The sequence below is a fragment of the Zalophus californianus genome, chromosome 9, assembly GCF_009762305.2.
Source record: "Zalophus californianus isolate mZalCal1 chromosome 9, mZalCal1.pri.v2, whole genome shotgun sequence".
NCBI lineage: Eukaryota > Metazoa > Chordata > Mammalia > Carnivora > Otariidae > Zalophus > Zalophus californianus.
Genome location: NC_045603.1, coordinates 118,368,625 through 118,391,498, shown reverse-complemented (window position 1 = coordinate 118,391,498; position 22,874 = coordinate 118,368,625). Strand labels below are relative to the sequence as shown.

Here is a 22,874-nt window from a genome sequence, read left to right as displayed (position 1 = left end):
TGTGGGAATTCCTGAGACTTTTATATCTAAGGCGGTAGACCAAGATCCCAAACTTCCTTCTATTCTGATAAGCTTCCATTTGAGATTCAAGAATGCAATGAAACTTTCTGCTGCTTCAAGTAGGGCTGAACCTACTTTTAGTAACTTTAAGAAGCTGAAGTTAAAAAAGTATTTGTGGACAGGGGATCTTTTTCTCCCATTCTGTTTACTTCCAGCTGCCCACCCTTCACCCTTTCCATTTTAAACAAGTATTTTAATGACTACCAGGCATCTCGGAAATCAATGTTCAGGAAGGAAGACGCTGGCGTTAAAAAATCACCGCCACTCAACGGGGGGCAAGATTGCTGGGGGCTGCTGCGGTCACTGCAGTGCGCACCCGACGTCTCCCTGCTTGACAGCGGATCCGGCCTCGGAGGGAGCGCATTGCACATTTTGCTCCAGCCGGGAGGCGGCGGGCGGCGGGCACTCCCAGCAGGGCACAACCTCGCGGTGCAGAGCGCTGCAGAGCGCTGCAGGCGCACGGAGCCAAGCACTCTGCCCCAAAGATGGCTGGGACAAACGCTCCAGGGACAACTTCAGCCATCCCAGAACCTCTTGAAGATCCTTCATGTGGTTCCTCCGCAGAAATTGTCTTCTATTTTTGGTCCCCAGGAGAACTTCAGAGAACGGGGAAAGTTGGGTGGCTACTGAGGTCTCTTTCAAGAGTAAGGATCTGGAGTGTGGCAAAGACTCAAACTGTGGGCCTAACACTGATGATCTCTAGGATCTCTGCGCAGAGTTCTGACCATCGCAGTCTCAGATCCAGAACCCAAGGGCAGGGTACTGCGCATCTAGAGCCCAGTCTGGGCCTTGACCCCTTTCTCTGGTTCCGGGCACTTTCGTCCAGCCGTGGCGGAAAATCCCCGAGGCTCACGCAGGGCGGGGAATTAGGTGGGTAAGGCCCGGTCCCTTTGATTCCTTTGCAGCAACTTCTCAGTACACACGGTGGCGGCCTGGACGTCTGCTCAGAGTAGGCGACAGGCACCCTTGGCGGACCAAAGCGGGTTCCTTCCTAGGACCTGTCGACGGGAGTGGAGGACCCTGAGAGGACCCTTCCCCACCCCGCCTCCTTCCTACAGGAGATGAAAATCAGCCCTCCGGCAGGGTTTACTCCTCTCCTCCTCCTAAACCTCCAGCTCAGCTTTTTAAAGGCGTCCAGAGCATCCTGCAACTTTGGGGAAAGAGAGTGTCCAACTCCCGCTCTCCCACGGCCCCTATCGCGTTAATCCGTTTCGTTCAAACTCGCCGTGGGTAGTATCCTCGCCCCAATCTGGAAGCGAGCGCCCCCGGCTGTTCACGGCAGCCCCTCGGCGCCTGTTTGCAGGGAGCTCGGTTTCTGGCTCGTCGCAGATCCAGCTGCGGTTCTGACCAGTCCCCGGCCTCTCGAGGCACACGGGCGCGTGCACACACACGCGCTCACACTCCCGCTCACACTCCCGCGTCCTCGCTCCCGGCACCCCACCCTCCGAGCCGCTCCTCCGCGGGGTGGGGGTGGGGGGTGGGGTGACGTCAGGACTGCAGTCCCGAGGAGAGCGGCTGGAGAGGGTTGCGCGCTCCTCGCCTAGAAAGCTGGAGGCGCACTCGGGCAGGCGCCGCTCCCGCGCTCCTCCCTCTCCTCTGCACCCGCTGTCACGCTGCCCGCCCGCGGGGGAGCATCGCGAGCCTCCAGGTGAATTGAAAGTCGTTTCCGGGGGAGGACGGAGAGGGGTGCTGCAGTCCTGGCATGCACTGAAAACTGCAACTCGGACAGAAACGACCCGGCGGAGGAGCGGGCGCGCGGCGCCGTGCGCAGCCTCCCGGGGCTGCTGGAGGCGGCCGCTGCACAGCTCGCAGCCGAGTGCGGCGTCCGGACCTCGGCGCCGGCGCTCCGGCTCTGGGCGCGCTCGCCCGGGAGAGACCCCCAGTCCTGCGCATTTCGCAGCTGCGCCGGTGTGGGGAATGCGCGCGCGGTGGCTCCAGGTCGCCGCCGAGCAGCTGCCTGTGGGAGAGAGAGGCGAGGCGAGGGGGCGGCAGCCTCGGCCCGAAGTAAGTGCAGCAGAAGTTTGCGTCGTTTTCCCCGCCGCTCCCCTTGAGCGAGTGGGAGGCACATCTCCTCCCCTTGTTCTCTTAGGATACGGAGGGCAGACTTAACGAGACAGCCTCGCCCGGGAGTGAAAGTGAGCGTTACCAGAAGGGGGCGAGGACCCCGGGAGGGCAAAGGCAGGGAGGGACCCCGATAGGGTGAGGGGTGCCAGAGGAGGAGACCCCAGCTGGGGTGAGGGACGCGAAAGGAACCCGACCCAGGAGATCTCAGAAAGGGAGGGATGGGGGGGAACGGGGTGGGGGAAGTGAGGGTGGAGGTAGTCACACCTATTCTGGTGACCTTGGCGTGCCCCCGTGGAGTGGCGAGCCGGGGGCTTGTCCGAGGTTGCAGACAGTGCGACTAGGATATTGCGTGGCTTCTCACCCGGGGCTGCGCTGAGGCCATCGCGCTTCCGGACGCTGGACGGCGGGGGCAAGAGGAGCGAGAAGCCGGCGCGAGGCGGCGACGCTGGAGGGTGGGGACGCCGGCGAGTCCGGACCCGCCGCTCGGAACGCGAGGTTTGGGGTCCTCTGAGACCCTCCAACCTCGACGGAGGAGACCCCGGTCAAGGGAGGAGGCCGGTGTGAAGCTTCAGGTCGCTGCAGTTGCTGTTGGGCGTCTCGGGAGCCTCGGTGGCGAGTGCTCGTAATTGGGCGGCTTCCCCGAGGGCGAGCGCGCTCGGAGCAGGCTGACCGGCGGCGGCGGGCCCCCGGCTGCTCCCCGCTGCGCCTCCGCCGGTCCCCCCGAGTCTGCAGGCTCTTCCCCGCCGCGACGAGGGCCGGGCGCTACCGGGGTTGCCGGAGACCCTAGCTTTCTGCTCACTCGTTCTCGGGGCACGTTCAGCTCTTTTTGGCTCTCGCATCTCTAACCGGACTCCCGAAGGAGGTTCTGTCCTTTAACAGACCAAACTTCTAATGCGGAAAAAAAGTTCATGGAAGCCGCGCGCCTCCCTCGGAGCAGAGCCCCGCAGAGGGCAGGCGAGGGCGCCGAGGGCCGGCTCATCTACCCTCTTCTCACCTGGGGAGGGCTCTCAGGGAGTTTTGTGCAAAATGTGATGCGATTATTCTGGAAAGGCAACGGAGGCATCTTCTTCCAGAGTAGGACTGTGCCTAGGAAACCGGGATCCCACCCAGCTTCTGGGACCAAGGGTAGATCCGCTTTGGGGGAAGAAGGAGATGGTTAACTAAATCCCATCTTTTAAAAAGTCATTCCCGATGCATCCTGATTATCCAATTTCATTTACTCAGATTCATTCATTTATTCATGCAAAACACTTTATGAGGCCCAATGTGTGCCAGGCATTGTGTTAGATGCCGGGGCAATAGAAATGACTGATGTATGATTCCAGTACTCAGGGAGCTCCCAGTCTGTGAGAGCAGCGGTCTGGAAAGAAGATGGGAAAAATACATGTCCTACAGGAAAGGGCAGGTGCTACCTGGTTTTCACCACAGTGACTCACTTCGGGCTCATTAACTGTGGAGCCCAGCATCTGCTATGTTTCATCCTCCCTGAAGGCAGGGACACTCACTCATGTTTGATGCTCAGAGGCCAACACTGTGCCAAGCACATAGAATGGATGAAAGGATAAATTATTCATAGTGAAAAGTGTCTTAAAGATAATCATGCTGTATAGTAGTCCCCCTTATCAGCAGAGGAGGGGATACTTCCTAGAGCCCCAGTAGATGTCTCAAACTTTGGAGATAGTAATGAACCCTATATATACTGTTTTCTCCCTATACATAATACTTATGATAAAGTTTGATTTGTAAATTATGCAAGTAAGAGATTAACAATAACATGATAAAATAGAACACTTATAACAGTATACTGCAATAAAGTTATGTGAATGTGGTCTCTCTCTCTCTCTCAAAATATCTTGCTGTACTGTCCTCACCCTTCTTCTTGGGAAGATGTGAGATGATAAAATACCCACCCAATGAGATGAAGTCATTGTGACATGGCATTAGTCTCCTACTGACCTTTTGACCAAACCTCTGTGGGTGACTGAAGCCTTGGAAAGTGAACCTATGTGTAAGGGGTGGGAGGTTACTGTCTGGGGGGACATTAAAGAAGAAAGAGAATGAGTTGAAAGGGAAAGAAATCAAGGGAGCTGGAGAGGGCAAGAGAAAAAAAAGGTAGGGCTCGTGAGCATTTGGAAGTATATATTCTTTAACAAACAACTTTTGTCTTCCATGTTAACCCAGTGGAAATTAGCAGCACCCAACTCATTGCGTTCTCTCTCTGAAATACATGCATCTCTGTGGATATTTGGATTATAACTTCTTTAGAGCAAGGCCTCTGTTAATTACCATATGGAGGTCATGATGCTGTGTTCATGTGGATATGTTGATAATATGGTGATTTGGATGTGTCTAGCGTAGTGGAACAGGTTGATGAAAGCATGAAAGCATGCATTAGAATTACCAAAACAATTCCTTCAAACGTTTTATAATATTTTGCTATTTATTGTGCAAGTTTCTACTTGTGTATTTTAACCTATTTAATTTAAACTTGATTAAAATACTTATACATAGGTTTTACCAATGAAAATTAAACACATGCACACTCCCCTTGGCTTAAGTAATTGAACTCATTACACAGGTAGAAGGTGGGAAATTTCCAGGTGAATGATAAGGGTTTTATCCCCATTAATTTAATTTTATTATTTTTACCAGGAAACTAAAACTTCATATTTTTTAATTATGTGTACAACAGAAATACTTACTTTTTTTAAAAACCAGTATTTGTCAACAGTAATAATTATTTGGTGATTTGAGTCAAGAGTTTATAGGCAATAATCCTAGATTTAGTTATTGGAAACTTTTTACTGCAATGTGAGTTGGGGCCATCCTAGAATTTTTATAAACTTCATTTTCTCTACTTAGGAAATAAGATTATTTTACTTAAATGATTTAATTAGGCATTTAAAATCAATATGTCAATGTAGAGCATGCTAATTTTAGACATTGTATTCTGTGGTGGATGTCATTAATTTAGTATACCAAACTGACGAGCAATTTGTAATTAATAAATAGAAAATAGCCCATATTTTCCATTATTCGGTATTTTGAAGGTGTTTTAGGATGTTATCAGAGTTCTAGGAAGAGTGTTGTGATTGTGGACAATGTATGGTGATTAAAAATTGTATTTTAGAAGAAAATATAAATAAATACTAAAAAAGGGTAGCTCAACTTTGGGATTCTTTAATCAAACACAGAAATGTTTCTTCTGTGGTGGATATCTGACTTGAATTATTATAAGAATTGCATTGTTAGATCAAGTGACTCTTAGACTGAAACTTGCAGGTTTGACAAGGAGTACATTCTAGAAGGCAAGACTTTATTTTGGAAATGTAGTTAGGGTGCAAAGATGCTGAGGTTACAAGAGTGTGAAGTCATAGATTACTGAGCTTAGAAATTATCTAGCTTTGTTTTCGCAGATGAGAAAATTGGGACCTAGAAAGGTGAAGGATCTAAATTTCCCAGTGTCACACTCATATGCCTAGGCGTCCCATATATTGTCCATTGTAGGCTTGACAAGAATTCGTGCCCTCAGGGCACCTCAACACAGGGGCAACTTCATGGATCTGCTATCCTTGCATTTCCTCTTTTCTCTCTCTCCAGCTCACATCCTCTCCTTGGTCCCACCTCTGAGAGGGGTCCTACCTGCTAACCTCCTCTCCCTGTTCCTGCTGCTTTTCCAGGTCCTTCACAGGACAGAGCAGTGAAGGACTTGGTCAGGGGTCCATGACTTCCAGCCTCACACACAGGTCTAGACCCAGACAAAACTGTGGAGTGAGTCAAGTTTAGATTGGGTGCTTCTCACATCTACTTTCCTACATTTTGACCCCACTGCGCATCGTAGATCATAGTTTCAGAGCCAGAAGGGGATTTAGAGATCATCTGGTCTTTACATAGATGGTTTTATAGATGAGGGCACTCTGTCCTGGAAAAGGTTCTGTGACAGTCCTATCACAGCCATTGTGCAGGACTTCAGGTCAAGTTCTGATTCTCCTTGGCTGCTATGTTCTGTCTCCACTGAACAGCACAGGCTGGTGTTTTATCGCTCGGTTAGCATAGGCATGTGGGCTCTGGAGAGAGACAACTTGCGTTTACGTTCTAACCCTGTCTCTCCCCAGTTCTGCAACTGCGGGCAATTACTTGAGTTCCCGATGCCTTTGTTTATTTACTAGCAAATTTTTGTTTTGTTTTGTATATAGGTATGGATGTTTGCATAATTGTTTGTTTATTGCTTCCATTTTAGGTTGTAAGTTTTATAAGGAAAGGAACCAAGTATTTCTTGCTTGCTGCATGTCCAAGACAAAGTGTACTGTTTGGCACACAAAAAACACTCAGTAAACATTTGTTGAATAAAGGAATGAATGAATGACTGAGTAAGTGAGTATATAATGACAGAGTGAAGGAGGGAGGTATCACTTAGGTAGAATTGGAATTCTTAATATGACAGCCATGTCCTTCTAAAGATTCTAGATGTAAAATGCTGTCCTCTTTGCATATCACTTTCTGGATAGATGGGACCCTGAAATGCCCCTTCCCCAAGCCCACTTCTGTCCCTCACTCTTTGTTTCAGCAAGTGGCAGCTCCATTTTCCTGGTGGCTTGGGCCAAAACCTTTGGAGTCAGCCTTGACTCCTCTTTCTTTCCCAGCCAGCATTTGATGCATTCCCAACTCTTGCAGCCGTGCCTTCAAGATATATTCCAAATCTGACCATTTCTCACCACCTGCCCTGCTACCAGCTTAGATAAAGCCTCTACCATTTCTCACCTGGATTACTGCAGTGGCTCCTTCTTTCTCGGCTTCCATTCTTGCCCCAGGCCAAAGTCTAAGTTCAACACACAGCCAGAGCAATATTACCAACACTGAAGTCAGGTCACACTACTCCTCTGCTTACATTTTACATCCTCCCATCTTACTGTTACATTTCATTTACACCTTCCCATTTCTTTTAGACTAAAGAAAATGATCTATCCCCTTCTAGCCCTTCTGACTTCTCCTGCTTCCCCACAATCACAGTGTTTCTACCATACATACTCATGTCCAATGTCTTCCTGCCTTCCTGTTCCTACAACATACCACATATGCGCTCTCCTAAGCAACTTTGAACTTGTTCTACCCTTTGGCTGGAATGCTCTCCCTTAAACACCTGCTTGGCACTCTCACTCCTTTCAAATCTTTTTTTTTTTTTTTTTAGAGAGAGAGAGAGAGAGTGGGAGAGAGCACTTGAGCCTGGTCTTGTGGGGTACAGAGGGAGAGGAGAGAGAGAATCTTTAAGCAGCCTCCATCTCAGCGTGGAGCCCCTCTTGGGGCTTGACTTCATGACCCTGAGATCATGACCTGAGCTGAAACCAAAAGTCAGTTGCTTAACTGACTGAGCCCAGGTGCTCCCCTTCAAATCTTTCCTTGAATTCCTCTTCTCACTAGGGCTTCTCTTGGCTACCCTATTTAAGATTACACCCCTCTAACTTTCAACCCTCTTTCTTGCACGAATTTCCCTTTTAGCTCTTGTGACTGTAAATACCATATATCCTATTCAAGTATGTTTTGTGTTTCTCTGTGCACCTGGCATGTAGTACATGCTTAATTAGTATAAGACATTATTCTTATGGTGTCATCTATGGTCTCCTGGCCTTTTAGCCTCTCCTTTGACTAGGATTGTGATCTGAGGCAGAATGATGCCAGGATCCTCAGCTGTTATATTTGGAAATGACCTTGAAGGAGTCCCAGGGGTTGTTTACATCTGCTGCTAGAAATAATTAGGAAATAAAATGCAGTTATCTCTCCAAGATATGGCCTAATCATTTCCATGAAATACCTTCTGACCTGGGGCTTCTGGAAGGTTTCTGGGGTAAGGTCCATCCTTGGGGTCACATATCACATTTTATCATGCTGTCCAGGCAAGTCCTTCCTAAATGGGGCAAGGGTCTTCTTCTAAGGGATCACATTGTATTTCTTAAATGGCAGTGTCAGTGGGAGACTGGGAAGAGTGGCATTCCAGGTGTCAAAAGTGGAGATCAGGGCCAAATTGGAAAACAGAACTGTTTCTGGAACAATTTTTCTTAATGGAGTCACCTACTGAAGTCAGGATTAAGAACAGGAACGTGAGGGATACCTGGGTGGTGCAGTCGGTTAAGCATCTGCCTTTGGCTCAGGTCATGATCCCAGGGTCTTGGGATCAAGTCCCACATCGGGCTCCTTGCTCAGCAGGGAGCCTGCTCCTCCCCCTGCTTGCTCTCTCTCTCTCTCTCTCTCTCTCTCTCTCTCAGTCTCTGACAAATAAATAAATAAATAAAATCTTAAAAAAAGAACAGAAACATAAGAGGAAACTGAGAGAGATTTGATATGTCATCTAGTTGACCACCCAGTTGGATTTTCACTACTTTTCTTTTTCTTGTCTCTTGCTACTGGGTTTTTGTCTCGTCTTGACAGGACTATTCTCCCTGGTTGTCCTGAGGAGGACTTATGAAGCCATATCAATTAACCAATGAGACACTACATGAAAAAATAATAATTAAATAAAACGATTCCTGTAAAGCTATCCCAAGGGCTAGAAACAGCCTCTGCTAAGTAACACTCCTTAATTGCTTAAAAATAGGCTGTACCTGTTTAATGCAGTGTTGGCTGAACTGATAGGTTATTTTTATGGGTTCTACCAAGATATTGTGAGCAGATATGGTGCCTGTGTGTTAAAGTTGGGTACACTATTATATTTCTATAAAATTACCATACTAAACTCTGCAGCTTGTAATACCTACTAGCTCAGAGCAGTCTTGAGCTCAGGGCAACTTGTAAAGTTGACTTAACAGGCAGTCTTTTCAGTCCTAAGTGCTCATAATGGTTTTGCTTTAACGGAGAAAAATGTTATATTGTGCCCATTTTTTTTTTGCTCTAGAAATAGAAAGAGAGCCTTGGGTTTAGTGCTTGTAGGTTACAAGTTCTGTTCTTAGCACTCTCTGTGACCTTGTCCGATTTACATTAGTTTAGAGTAGCTTTTCTGGAGCCAGGAAAAGTTACCACAGCAGCAAAAATGGGGCCAACAACCTTGAACTATAGCCGTGGGAAATCCATTTTCTTTTAACTATGAAAGATGCAGCCAAAGCAACTCTTCAGGAGAGACTGTGTGCGTGTGTGTTGTGGGGCGGGGGAGCAGTTGGTGGTGGTTCTAACTCAAGGAGAGAAACCCAAACTATCATAACAATGAAAATAGAGAGGGAGTGACTTTTAGCTTTTCAAACAACTGGTATACACCTAGTTTTTTTGCCTAGCTTACAAACACAATTTGTTCTGAATGGTTTTCATAAGTAGGTTGTTTGGAAATGTTTTTCTCATAGAAACAATGTTACGTGTGGAATTTAGGTTCCCAGATGCCTTGGGAAAAGCCTATTTAATTCATTGCTGAGCGTTAAAAAATGATACTATGGTTCGATTTTTTTATATGGGAAAATGAGTATTAATTTCTAATGAATAAAATCCTAATTTCTATCATGTTACACCATGAAGATCTAGGTTGGCAGTTTTTAAGTAGTCTCTCTCTTGGCTCCTTACAGGTTTGTTCAGCAGAACAGAATACAGTTGGCCCTTGAACAGTGTGGGGTTAGGGGTACTGACCCCCATGTAGTAAAAAATCTGCATATAATTTTGACTCCTCCAAAACTTAACCAATAGCCTGCTGTTGGATGAAAGCCTTACCTATAACATAAAGTCAATTGACACATATTTTGTATGTTATATGTATTATGTACTGTATTCTTACAATAAGGAAGCTAGAGAAAAGAAAATGTTATTAAGGAAATCATAAGGAAGAGAAAATACACTTCTAGTACTATACAGTACAAAATCTGTGTATAAGGGGATCCACACAGTTCAAGCATACGTTGTCCAAGGGTCAACTGTGTGTCTTATTTATCTATAAGTTTTTAAAGACAAGTTTATAAAATCATGTTAAATTAACAAAGCCTAAATAAATTTTAAAAATGCCTATCGACACGAAGTGTGTAGACATCATTGAGAATTAAGATTTGTGCAAGGCAAATATCAGTGTTGATGTTGGGAATTGGGATATTCTCCTAGCCTCCCACTCTGAGGCCTCTGCTGTGACCCCATTCTGCACAGGATAAAGTGCTTAGTTTGTTGAAAACTTGCTGAGAGTTTTGATGCCAGTTTTCTCAATCACACCTGTGTCCTCTTTGCTCACCTTTTCTTCTTCCTTCTCTGTCCTTCTCTCTACTTTGTCCTCCTTCCCTCTGTCCTGCAGTCTTCCTCTCCTTTCTTTTGGCTTCACTTTCTGGTTAAGCCTCAGCATCCTGGTCCTTCAAGTACCTTTATGCAAAGTGGGATCTGCCCTCCCTCTAGTGGTGATCAGGAAATCTTCCCTTCCCATTGCCTCCCCCTCTGCCCCCAGATTTATTGAGATGTAATTGACACAACATTGTGTAAGTTTCATATGTACAAAGTATAACATCTTCATCATGCCACACAATTACCATTTCTTTTTTTGTGGTGAGAACATTTTAAAATGGACTTTCTTAACAATCCATTGCCTAGGTTAACACCAGGAGCTTGTTTTTACCTACTGCAGTCTTGGCAGTGGCTGGGTCCTTCAACTCACAGCAGCGTCCAGATACCCGGGCCTGGAGATTCTCCTGGCAAACACTCATGCATAGAATGGGTGTCCCCGCAGAGTAGGGGAAGGGGGCAGGGGGATCAGAGACAGTCACTGTGAGAACCCCAAACGTCGCCTTATGTAATTCCCTATCTATTCCATTTCTAGCTTTGTACCATGGTGTCCTACCTACACATTCCCAGTGGACCAGAAAGCAGGTTCAAAGCTTCTTCCTTACCCTCTCTTTTCTGAAAAAGATTTTCAGAAGGTTTTCATTTAAAGGTGTGCTTGGTCTCTGGAAGAGGGAAAATTGTAAATATTTTTATGGTAGTCAACTTCACCGTGCTATCAACTGGCTCACAAAACTCTTGAAAATATAATAATTAGCTCTTATGAATCTGTACAAGCTGGCTTCCACAGTCTACTTATTTCATTGTGAACAGTCATATGTAGGATATAAGTTTTCCTCTTGTCTTCTCCCGCTCCTAACCACAACTCCCCCACTCCGGACCCTTGCCTTTTTCACTCAATGAATCATAGAAAAAAATTGTATAGATCCAAGAGTCATCACATTTGTCCTATAAAGGTCCAGATAATAAATAAATATTTTAGACTTTGCAGTCCACATTTAGTTTTTGTCATATACTTTTTTTTTTTTTTTTAATCAGCCCTTTGAAAATGTAAAAACTATTCTAAACTACAGGGCAGGACAACAACCAAAAAAAAAAAAAAAAGGCTGACTTTTAGATTGGGCCTGTGAGTTTTAGTTTACTGACCCCTGGAATAGATGATCAGGGTAGATCTTTGGAAATTTTAATTTCAGAAATTTAAAATTTATAATTTATAAATGTATAATTTAAAAATATATAATGTACATTATATTACATATATTTCAGAGAAAAAAATCCAGACTGGGTGAAGTTATCCTGAGCATTTCACTATAGGACCCAAGCTTGGGTCTCTGTTGGAAGAATGAAGTCTCTGGGAATTGGGGGTGGGAAGAGGTGAGGACACTGAAGATGGTGAGCTCAGTGGTAAATAAGGAAAAGCATGGCCTCTGGGTATGTTTTATTCTTCCCTCTTTCTAAACAAAACAAAACAAAACAAAACCTAGTTTTTATTGAGATATAATTCATATATTATAAAATTCATCCATTTAAAGTATACAGTTCATTTTTTTTTTTTAGTGTATTCATAGGATTATGCAGTGATCACTACCATCTCATTTTAGGACATTTCCATCTCCCCTAAAAGAAATTCATACCATTTGCCATTCCCTTCCTACCTGCCTGCTTGGCCTGCTCTGCCAGGTCCTGGAAACCACTTACCTACTTTCTGTCTCTATGGATTTGCCCATTCCGGATACTTCATATAAATGGAATCATAAATATGTGGCTTTTTGTAACCGGCTTCTTTCACTTAGTATAATGTTTTCAGGGCCCATCTGTGTTGTATCAATACTTCATTTCTTTTTATTGCCAAATAATAGTCCATTACATGGATAGACCACATTTTATTTATCTAATCATCAGTTGATGGATATCAGGGTTATTTCCAATTTTTGGCTATTACAAATTGTTCTGTTAGGAAGAGTTGTATACAAGTCTTTGTATGGATATACATTTTCATTTCTCTTGGATGGATATCTAGGAATGGAGTTGTTGGGTGGTTTAGCATTTTGAGGAACTGCCAAACTGGTTTCCAAAAAGGCTGAATCATTTTACATTCTCACCAGCAGTATATGAGGGTTCCATTTTCTCCATATTCTCGCCAATACTTGGCTCTTGTTTTTGATTACAACCATCCCAATGGGTGTGAAGTGTATCTCATTGTGGTTTTGATTTGCACTTCCCTAATGACTAATGGCAATAGATAAATGCCTATTTAAACACATTATCTTTTATTTATTTATTTATTTATTTATGTATTTGAGAAAGAGAGTAGGGAGGGTGGGCAGAGGGAGAGGGAGAAGGAGGAAGCAGACTCCCCGCTGAGCAGGGAGCCTGATGCAGGCTCCATCCCACAACCAACCTGAGACCCAGACCTGAGCAGGAATCAAGAGTCTGATGCTCAACAGACTGTGCCATCCACGTGCTCCGCATGGTCCATTTTGCAAAAGAGTTGTCTTTTTATTTTTGGTTTGTAAGTTGTCTAGATATAAGTTCCTTGTCAGATGATATGATTTGCAATATTTTCTCCTTTTATGTGGGTTGTCTTTTCACTTTAATGATGGTTTAGGTTCCAGCACGGAAGTTTTGATATTTTGATTAAGAACAATTTATCTATTTTTTTCTTTTGTCACTTGTGCAAAAAATCCAAATTCAATAACATTTATTCTTATGTTTTCTTCCAAGTGTTTTGTAATTCTAGCTCTTGTTTAATTTAGGTCTAATACATTTGCAGTTAATTTTTGTATATGGTATAAGGAAGGCACCCAACTTTATTCTTTTGCATGTGGATATCCAGTTGTCCCAGCACTGTTTGTTGAAGAGTTGAATTGTTTTGGCATCCTTGCTGAAATCAACTGAACATAAATGGAAGGGTTTATTTCTGGACTCTCAATTTTATTCCATTTATCTATCTATATGTCTCTTTTTATGTAGTGCCACATTGTCTTAAATACTATGGGTTTGTAGTAAATTCAAATTGGAAAGTGTGAGTCCTCCAGCTTGCTTCTTATTTCTCAAGATTGTTTTGGCTATCTGAGTCCCTCAAATTTCCATATAAATTTTAGGATCTGTTTGTCAAATTCTGCTAAAATAGCCAGTGGGGATTTTGGTAGGAATTGTGTTAAATCTGTAGGTCGATCCGGGGAGTAATGCCATCTTAACAATACTAATTCTTCTGACACATGAACATAGAATGGCTTTCCATTTATTTAGGTCTTTAATTTTTTCATCAATGTTTTGTAATTTTAAGAGCGTAAGTGTTACACCTATTTGTTAAATTATTCTTAGTATTCCTTCCTTTCCAATCTGTATGTTTGCTTTCTTCTTCCCTCCCTCCCCCTTTCCCTCCCTCCCATCTCCCTTCCCTTCCTCCCTCCCTTCCTCCCTTTCTTCCTTCCTTCCTTCCTTCCTTCCTTCCTTCCTTCCTTCCTTCATCTTTTTCTATTGCCCTGGCTAGAACCTGCAGAACAATGTTAAATAGAGGGGTGATATTGGATATCTTTGTCTTCTTTTTGATTTTAGGGGGAAAGCATTCAGTCTTTTGCTGTTAAGTATAATGATATCTGTGGGTTTTGCATAGATGCCTTTTATCAGGTTGAAGAAGTTCCTTTTCCCTTCCTGGTTTGTTGAGTGTTTCCATTATAAAATGGTATTGGATTTTTGGGAAATGCTTTTTCTGTGTTTATTGAGATGATCATATGATCTTTGTTCTTTATTTTATTAAAATGATATATTACATTAATCAGATGTTAAGCCAACATTGCATTCCTGGGATAAATTCCACTTGATCATGTTGTACGATCCTTTTTATATGTTGCTGCATTTAGTTTGCTGGTATTTGTTAAGGATTTTTGTGTCCATATTCATAAGGGATATTGGTCTGTAATTCTCTTTCCTAGTGATATCTTCATCTCGTTTGGGTATCAGTATAAGAATGGCCTCTCCTCTCCTGTCTTTCATTCTCAATACTGCTATTCTAACCACTTCAGGGACAGTACAAATGCAGGATGAGAAGAAGAGGAGGGAGTCAGGGGTGTTGTGGATCCCAGACAACAGCATGGATCTGGGGAAGAAAACCCCAACAGGATCTACAGAGGACACAGGATTCTTGGTTGCCACATGGACACCAAGCTTGGGCCTTACTATTGGGAATATCTTATGTATAGGATGTGTTCTATTCTGTTCTCTTTATGCATATGTTCATTCAGAATATTAATAGGTGTGAGAGAAGTACATTTATTTATAAGTTTAAATAGATGTAGTTCCTATCCTATGAGGACACAGAGGTTAAAAGGGGTAGGCAGATACAATAAAATAATCACAAATTAAATATAACAGTACAGCTGTATTTAAGACAATGAAGGGGAGAGTTCTGGTGCCTTGAGAGTGGGTAATCAGGGAATTTGGTTGAGTGTTCTGGTGGTGGGAACAGTGTGCCTGAGGGCTCCTCTTGGGGAATGAGTGAAGGAGGCCAGTGTGGGTGGAGTGCACAGAGCAGGAGGAACAATGGTCAGGAGGCAGGTAGAATGAGCCAGACCACCATGGCCCGCAAGTCCGGGCTACAGTCCTGTATCATTATCCTCAGAGCAAGTGGTATGTTTTCACTTTTTAAATTTCCTTGTCTGGATTCATCACTCATATTCTTGTTTCACATTTCCCTGAAAGAAGGAAATACCACTCATTATTTCTGCTCTTTCCATTTATTTTAGGTTTTTACTTTTATGAGGCTCAGAATGGAGACAAGGGGGAAGTGGAATAGAATGAGGGATGGAAAGATGGTTTCAGGCTGGTCTTAGAGAGAAGGAAGAGAGAAAGAGAAGATGACAAGGTTATGTTTGTTTAGGGCAGAAGAAAAAGGATGGGAGCTGGAAGGAAGAATGAGCATGCATCTGGCCCACTCCCCTGATTTTACAGGTGGACACATAGGCCCAGAAACATCGGGTGACCTCCCTGCTCACCTAGCCTGAGGCGGCAGAGCTGGGACACCCACTCCACCTGCCTGCCTCCCTTTTGAGTGCTTTTTCCTCTGATGGGCACTGTTTCTCAAGCTGAGCTCTAAAGGAAAGAAGCTGTTGGTTAGGTAGAGAATGCAGGGAAGGAGGCTTCAGGTAGAGGGGCTGATATGCAAAGTCCTTGGGGCAGGAGAAAGCTTGAATGCAGACATCAAAGATGGCCACTCTGTTTGGAGCACAAGCGGGGAGACGTCAGGGGAGAAATGAGGTAGGGGCCTCCTCACAAAGAGTCTTGGAGGTTGGTAAGGAGTGTGGATCTAGTCGGAGCCCAGCGTGAATAGTTTTAAGGAGAAGAGTAACGTGAAAAGATTGACGTATTGGGAAGATGACTTGCTACTTTGTGGAGAAGTCAAATGGGGCCAGAGCAGAGGTAGACCATCCAGGTATGACTCTGTGAAAGGTGGCGTGGGCGAGAAGTGGACAGACAAGAGATTTGGTTTGCAGTTAGAGTTGATAGGACTTATAGACAGATGAATGGATAAAGAAGATGTGGTATATATATACAATGGAATATTATGCAGCCATCAAAAAGAATGAGATCTTGCCATTTGCAATGATGTGGATGGAACTGGAGGGTATTATGCTGAGCGAGATAAGTCAATCAGAGAAAGACATGTATCATATGATCTCACTGATATGAGGAATTCTCAATCTCAAGAAACAAACTGAGGGTTGCTGGAGTGGGGGTGGGGTGGGAGGGAGGGGGTGGCTGGGTGATAGACCCTGGGGAGGGTATGTGCTATGGTGAGCGCTGTGAAGTGTGCAAGACTGTTGAATCACAGACCTGTACCCCTGAAACAAATAATACATTATATGTTAAAAAAAAAAAAGAAGATAGGAGGAAGGGAAAAACGAAGGGGGGGGATTGGAGGGGGAGACGAACCATGAGAGACTATGGACTCTGAAAAACAAACTGAGGGTTCTAGAGGGGAGGGGGTGGGGGGGATGGGTTAGCCTGGTGATGGGTATTAAAGAGGGCATGTTCCGCATGGAGCACTGGGTGTTTATGCAAACAATGAATTATGGAACACTACATCAAAAACTAATGATGTAATGTATGGTGACTAACATAACATAATAAAAAATATATATAAAAAAAGAAAGAAAACAAAACCTAATGATGTAATGTATGGTGATTAACATAACATAAAAAAAAAAGAATTGATAGGACTTGCAGATGTTAGCTTTAAGGCATCAGGGGACTTCCCAGAGGAAGTTGGATGTGCTTAGACTAGAGAAAGAGGCAGTGCGGATCCTCCCGAGGGAGCTAGGTTTTTCTGGAAGTAGATGTATAGGCTCTCCCTGAAGCTACCCCAACAGCAGTGGGGGAAAATTCCCAGGGAAAAAGAAACTTTGGTCCACCTGAAATGCCCTTCTTTCTTTTGTGATGGACAAATGTTTGCTTGTTCTTCAAAGCCTGTCTCAAATATTACCTCTCTGTGAAACTTCAATTTAGTTATGTAACACTTCTATAGCATTTATGATGCCTATCTGGCCCTTGTTACTATGTCTATATAGCTCTCACTGTGCCTAAAGTGCTATCATGATTTCTGTTTAACACACAGCAATATGGGGACTCCTGGGTGGCTCAGTCGGTTGACTTTCTGACTTTGGCTTAGGTCATGATCTCAGGGCCCTGGGATCGAGCCCCGCATCTGGCTCTGGGTTCTGTACTCAGCGCAGAGTTGGCTTGTCCCTCTCCTTCTGCAACCCCCCATGCACTCTCTCTCAAATAAATAAATAAAATCTTAAAAAAATACACAGCCATATGAAGCACAGAGAGATTATTCACCAAGAAGTGGCCTGGTTCCACAGACCCATGCTTAGCCACTTGGCTGTGTTGCTTCTTGCTGGGAGCTCTCTGTGTAGAATTACTGACTCCTCTTGCTTCCAGTGACCTCTTGGCATATTGTGTGAAGAGTTAATTTTTTGAATGTTTTTCTGTGAACAAATTGAAGGCAGGGATGGTGTTATTTACACTCACGTCTTCAGGGTTGGGCCTATAATAGATGCAGAATGAGGTAATGAATGAATGAATGAACATGAATGAATGAATGATGTCTGAGGGAATAAGAAAGTAAAGTAGCAGGAGTAGAATAGGGCCTTTCTTTAACCTTCTGCAGCCTGCATTTTTCTAGGCCACAGAATCCCTGAGCTGCATTATAATTCAGGCCAGCATAATTTCTGGCTTTGCCTCATATTGTTTTAGAATTTCCATTAATGCTTTGTTGTGTTCTAATCAAATAATGCTATTCTCATTTAAACAGATGATGAAGGTCCTGCTCTGGCAGGTATTATGCTCTTTAAACACAGTTGCTCTGTTGTCACCAAGGACATTTCTGCATCTGATATTGATTTAAATATTCAGTTATGAATGTCATGAAGACAACTTTATTTATAGCTAATGAGGATTGTATTGGCTGAAGAAACTGGCAATGTGAACAATGTAGTGCATGCTTGTTAATTCGTGTGAATGAAGAGAATAGCCTCGATCAGCATTCACAGGCTTTTTGTCCTGTACCGATATGAAATTGAAAAATATTGTGTGTTATGATTTTACTGTATTTTGGTGTCAAATAGTGAAAGTGTTTTTGGAAAATTCATTATATTTTGCAGATGATTCATGTGTTGAACTTTCACTCAAATTCAGATTTATACAGGTGTGCCTTGATTTTGAGAAGTATGTTTTACAAAACCCACATTGCAGAATAGATACATTAGAAACAAAGTCTGTTACAAAAGAATAGTTGGGTAGTTCATCAAATATCTATGGAGCGGGTATGAGTTTAGGGGACTGGGTCACCATCTACTCTTCTCCTTCTCCAGGATTCTGATCAATAATGCAAACCAACCGGGTAAGATTGCTGGCCAGATGGAAAATATAAGTAGGGATTTTGTTTGTATAATCTTCAATGCAGAGTTTTGTGAAATCTGTATTAGAGTATGTGCTTTAGGCTTCACTCCAAGTGGGACTTTTTACTTCTACTCTTTATTAAGAATTGGGCCCCACAAGCTCAAGTGTGCTTGCAGAGGGATGGAGGGACTAGATATTCAGAGCAGACCCTGATACCACCTGCTTGGATGTGGAAGAGGCTGTCAGGCTGTTTGCAGAGGAAGATGTGGCAGAACAATGCCCCTCCCCTGCCCGCCCAGTGTCCACATCCTAATTCCCAAAAGCTGTGAATATTTTACCTTACATGGTAAAAGAGACTTTGTGGATATGATTATGTTAAAGATCTTGAGGGGGGATATTATCCTGGATTATTCAGGTGGCCCCATTATAATCACAAGGGTCTTTTAAGAGGGAGCAAGAAGGTCACAGAGAAAGATGTGATGACAGAAGCAGACATTGAAGTGATGGAGGGTCACAAGTTGCAGGATGTGGACCATCTATAGGACATGGAAAAGGGAACGAAGCAGATTCTTTCCTAGAGCCTCTGGAAGGAACACAGCCCTGCCAACACCCTGATTGAGCCCTCTGAGACTTCTGACCTACAGAACTCTAAGATAATGAAGTTCTGTTGTTTTAAGCCACTCACTTTGTGGTCATTTTTTACAGCAATGATAAAAAGCCAATACAGAAGGTTTGGGGCAGGGGGCTGTCCAGATGTGCCTACCACATGGAAGAAGAAATAAGGAAGAGTCCTCTGGGTCCATGTGAAAGATGATGTGCCCCTACCCACTAGTGAAACATTGTCCAGTGAATAGCAAGCTTCAACAGATCAAACCAACCACTCTTCCCTCTTCAGAAAGAATGAGTGAGAAAATGGAAGCTGATTAAGGGACTTTAATGGGGACAAATTAAACTCTGGGAATTAGAGACTTACACGACCATTAGAAGATGGGAGAGCCAAGCCCAGGAGGATCACTATCAGGAAATCTGGAAATGGCAGATCTCTGGGTCAAGTGTCACTTCTGTTGTCTGCTGACACCCATGAGCCGGCCTGTGGTTGCCATCCAAAAGCAATACCTCGCACCTTCCAAATTTCATCTGAGGTCCTCTTAGTGGTGAACTTTTCTTAGGGACTTTGCAGGCAAGGGAGAAGTGTAGCTTCTAGACTTTACCCCTCTGAAGCTCAAGGGCTGAAGCGTGCAAGGTTATCCACTGGCACAGAGGGTGAAGGCAAAATGGTGGCAGAAGTTTGTTTGCCTCTGTATAGTTTGAGGGAGGAACGTGGAAAAAGGAGTGTACATACCCCTCTCTCCAACCCCCAGCTCCTTTGTTCTCTTGACCTGTTGGGGTGGGGCTGTAGCCACCGTTATGGGACCAGTGAATGAACGGGCTGGCAAATTCTTTGTTACTGCAGAGCTGTGCAGTAAATTCTGTCCCAAAGAGAGAGGAGGTGGATGTGAAATTGAATGCTAGTGGGTAATTTTAAAATGATTGTGTTGTAATGTAACTGCAACTTAGCAGGTATCTATTCTGAACCTACATTATTTCAAGGGCATTTTTCTTTGAAGCTTTTAACAAATAATTTAAGCCAAATTAATATTCATTGCAAGTGTCAGAAACAGTTGGCTTTTATTTTCATAGGGCCTTTGAACTTCTGTGTTTACTGTGAAAGATCAAATGTTACGCCATTATTTCTACTTTTAAAATTTGATGAAGTTGCACATGTAACTGTAATCTAATTATTAATAGTTATAAATACCATTTAATTAAATAACGCATGCCTTATTTCTTATTGCTCTCAACCAAGTATTTTCAGATGATTTGCATATTACCTATTCAATCGTTAATTGCCTCTTAAAAGTATAGAATTGCTCCTGGTATGCTAAAAGCAGCAAAGAAAGGGGTGGTTGGGGTGGAGGGCAGCAGGTAGGCATTTGGTTCAGTATGTAATCTCAGAGGATGAAGGTGTGGAACAGCCAATGTTAACAGCAGGAGGTCAGTAGGAGTCTCTACAAATTGGGCAGGGAGGGAAGCCAAGTCAAGCCAAGGTTTCTAACTGTGATCTAAAGGTTTGGAAAAGAGTGAGGGAAGGATATGTCATGGATTAATTGACATAGCAGATGATAGGAGTGCAGAGAGCAAGCTGCTAGGGGATCACTGAATAGTACTGTTTGAAGCTATCATACTTTGGACTGTGTTTACCTGCTCAGCTACCCAGGATGGCTGTTGCAAGCCCATTGGGCACAGGTTCTGGTCTGTAAAACCATGTTCATTTGGCTTTTTGCCCTTGGCTCTCATACTGAGACATTTCTCCATTTCTAAGACCGGAAGGCCAATATCAAGAGCTGTTGGTTTCCATGCACAGTGACTAATCATTTCAGTTTTATTTTATCATCAGAAATTTTGTTTTTGTACTTCCAGCAGATTCATTTGATTCTTACCCAGGCAAACTATCATGGACCAGAAGGCAGATCCAAATACCATTCTTCTCTAAAAATGCATCAATCAGCAAACATTTTAAAAGCCCTTTTCCTGTTTACCAGCATCATAGGAATGATCATTTCAATAGTCATGACCATTCTACGGATCATGTTTTCAGTTAATATTGAAGTTCTGCTCTTCTATGGTCTAATTATTAAGGTTCTGCCAGATTTTTCTCCTTCTAGGAGTTTGTGTTGATTTGCATGGTGATATTTTTGTCATTATCATCGTTAGCAGTAGGAGTTATTCTTACACAAGGCACCCATTAAAACTCTTCAGTATCTCTAATAAAATTTGGCTTTAATTCCCACTAGAATATGTGATGTGATTCTGGGGTTGAAAATATTCTAAAAAAAATAGTCAATTTAGATTATTCCAGCCCTCCACAAAATTAATGCTTCATGATCTCCTATGTCTGGTACTTCTAAGCAATTTCCTTTATTTCCTTGGCTTCAAACTTACTCTCAAATCTGTTCAGCTTAGAATTCTCTTCTGAAGCCAGACCTGCATATACACTGATGATTAGGTACCCCACCTGGCTGTGTCACAGGTACCTCATACTTAATACGTACAAATCGGAAGTATCACCCCTTCTTCCATTTCTCCAGATCTTCTCCCCATTCTATATTTGCTTACTCAGAGATGCCAGCTAGTTGTCCAAGTCAGATATCTGAACTTCTCAGATTTCTTCTTTGTCCTTATCCATGTACAACCAGTAGCTAAGACCTGTGAATTAAGGCATGGGGTGGTCCTTCTATCTCCAGGGTAGCTTCTTCTCCTATGTCCTCCCAGCATAAGTACCACTTCTAGTATAACAGTTATTTTATTATATTGTAACTTATTTGCATGTCTGTCTCTCCCTTTTGATGGTAGAGGAGAGAGGCGAGGTCTGTTCATTTTTATCCCTTTGGCAGTTAGCCCAATATTTATTCAGTCAATGAAGTGAGTGAAGAAGTAAATAAATTTGATGAAAGTATTATGACCAGAGTTTGTACATAGAATGTCCTAAATAATTTATTTATGATGAGCCTGTGATTCCTTATTTTACCTTACTTCCCCTTTACTATTGAACATTATGCGACCTAATGGCAAAAATTGATTAATTTTGGAGTCTCTTTGATGTAGCTATAAGATTTTACGTTTATTTTATGCTTCACAATGTGAATATACCAGGGAGATTTAAAATGAGCGTGAAGCAGATGACCATCATGTAACTTTGGGAATTTCAGTGTCAAAATGAATATATTCATTTTCTCTCATCTGTAGACATTATATTTACCAAAAAAAATAAGGTAAAACTGATTCTAAGGGAAGTAATCACATTACCTAAATTTTAACATGAGAGGAAAGCAAACCTGACGTGACACTTTAACTTTTACAATATTTTATTTAAAGGATAAATGGCATTACTAAGTTCACCAAAATGACCGTTGAAGGACATGATCTTTAAAAAAAAAAAGTTTTGTTTTAAAGGGAAACACTTTCCCATAATTTGCAAGTTAATGGTTGTATTTTTGCTTTAACAGTGATAAGAAGGCAGAAATTGTGGCACAAATGATACAAATGGTGTGTTTCTGTTTTGAAAGGCATTATTGTTCTTTTCTTAAGTAAGTTTTATGGGAGCATTCTCACTAATGCCATATATAGGAAATTTATGCTTATACTTCTGTTGGATGAGAATGTATCATTAAAATATATGAACTGTGCACAAAAATAAAGCAAAAGTATGCTCAGGGCATTTGGAAAGTTTCTCCTTATGAAATAAATGAACAACACCTTTATTTAAATCTGTCTAAAACAAAACGCTGATTTACGATATAAGGCTTAGTTTGATTATCAAATTCCCTTTGTATTGAATTCTTATGCATACATTTTGTCGTGATTCTAAATAGGTAAACTCATCACCCTTTGCCCTAGCATCCCTTGTGTTAAATCAACTCAATATGTAAAAATTTTGGATTACAAGTTACAAATTAAAACAAATTCAGTATACACAATTAGGATTTCCTGCCCTTACAGGATGAACCTGCTTTGTTTTTTTCCCAAATAAAATGAAATTTGCTGGACCTTCCCAAGTAGGGTAATTTACAACCAACTTC

The 22,874-nt window shown here is 42.9% G+C and overlaps 1 protein-coding gene across 2 annotated transcripts in view; it reads left to right on the top strand.

Annotated features, from left to right (window-relative positions):
* Positions 1 to 1,629: 1,629 nt before the first annotated feature.
* KIAA1217 (KIAA1217 ortholog) overlaps positions 1,630 to 22,874 on the top strand; it is a 703,089-nt gene continuing 681,844 nt past the window's right edge. The window contains exon 1 of one of the 2 annotated variants that reach the window (XM_027594700.2): positions 1,630 to 1,708. The gene's annotated coding sequence lies outside the window, so the exon portion shown is untranslated. Of the gene's footprint in view, positions 1,709 to 1,975; positions 2,065 to 22,874 lie in introns of those variants that run through there. The other variant, XM_027594699.2, reaches the window with a different exon arrangement.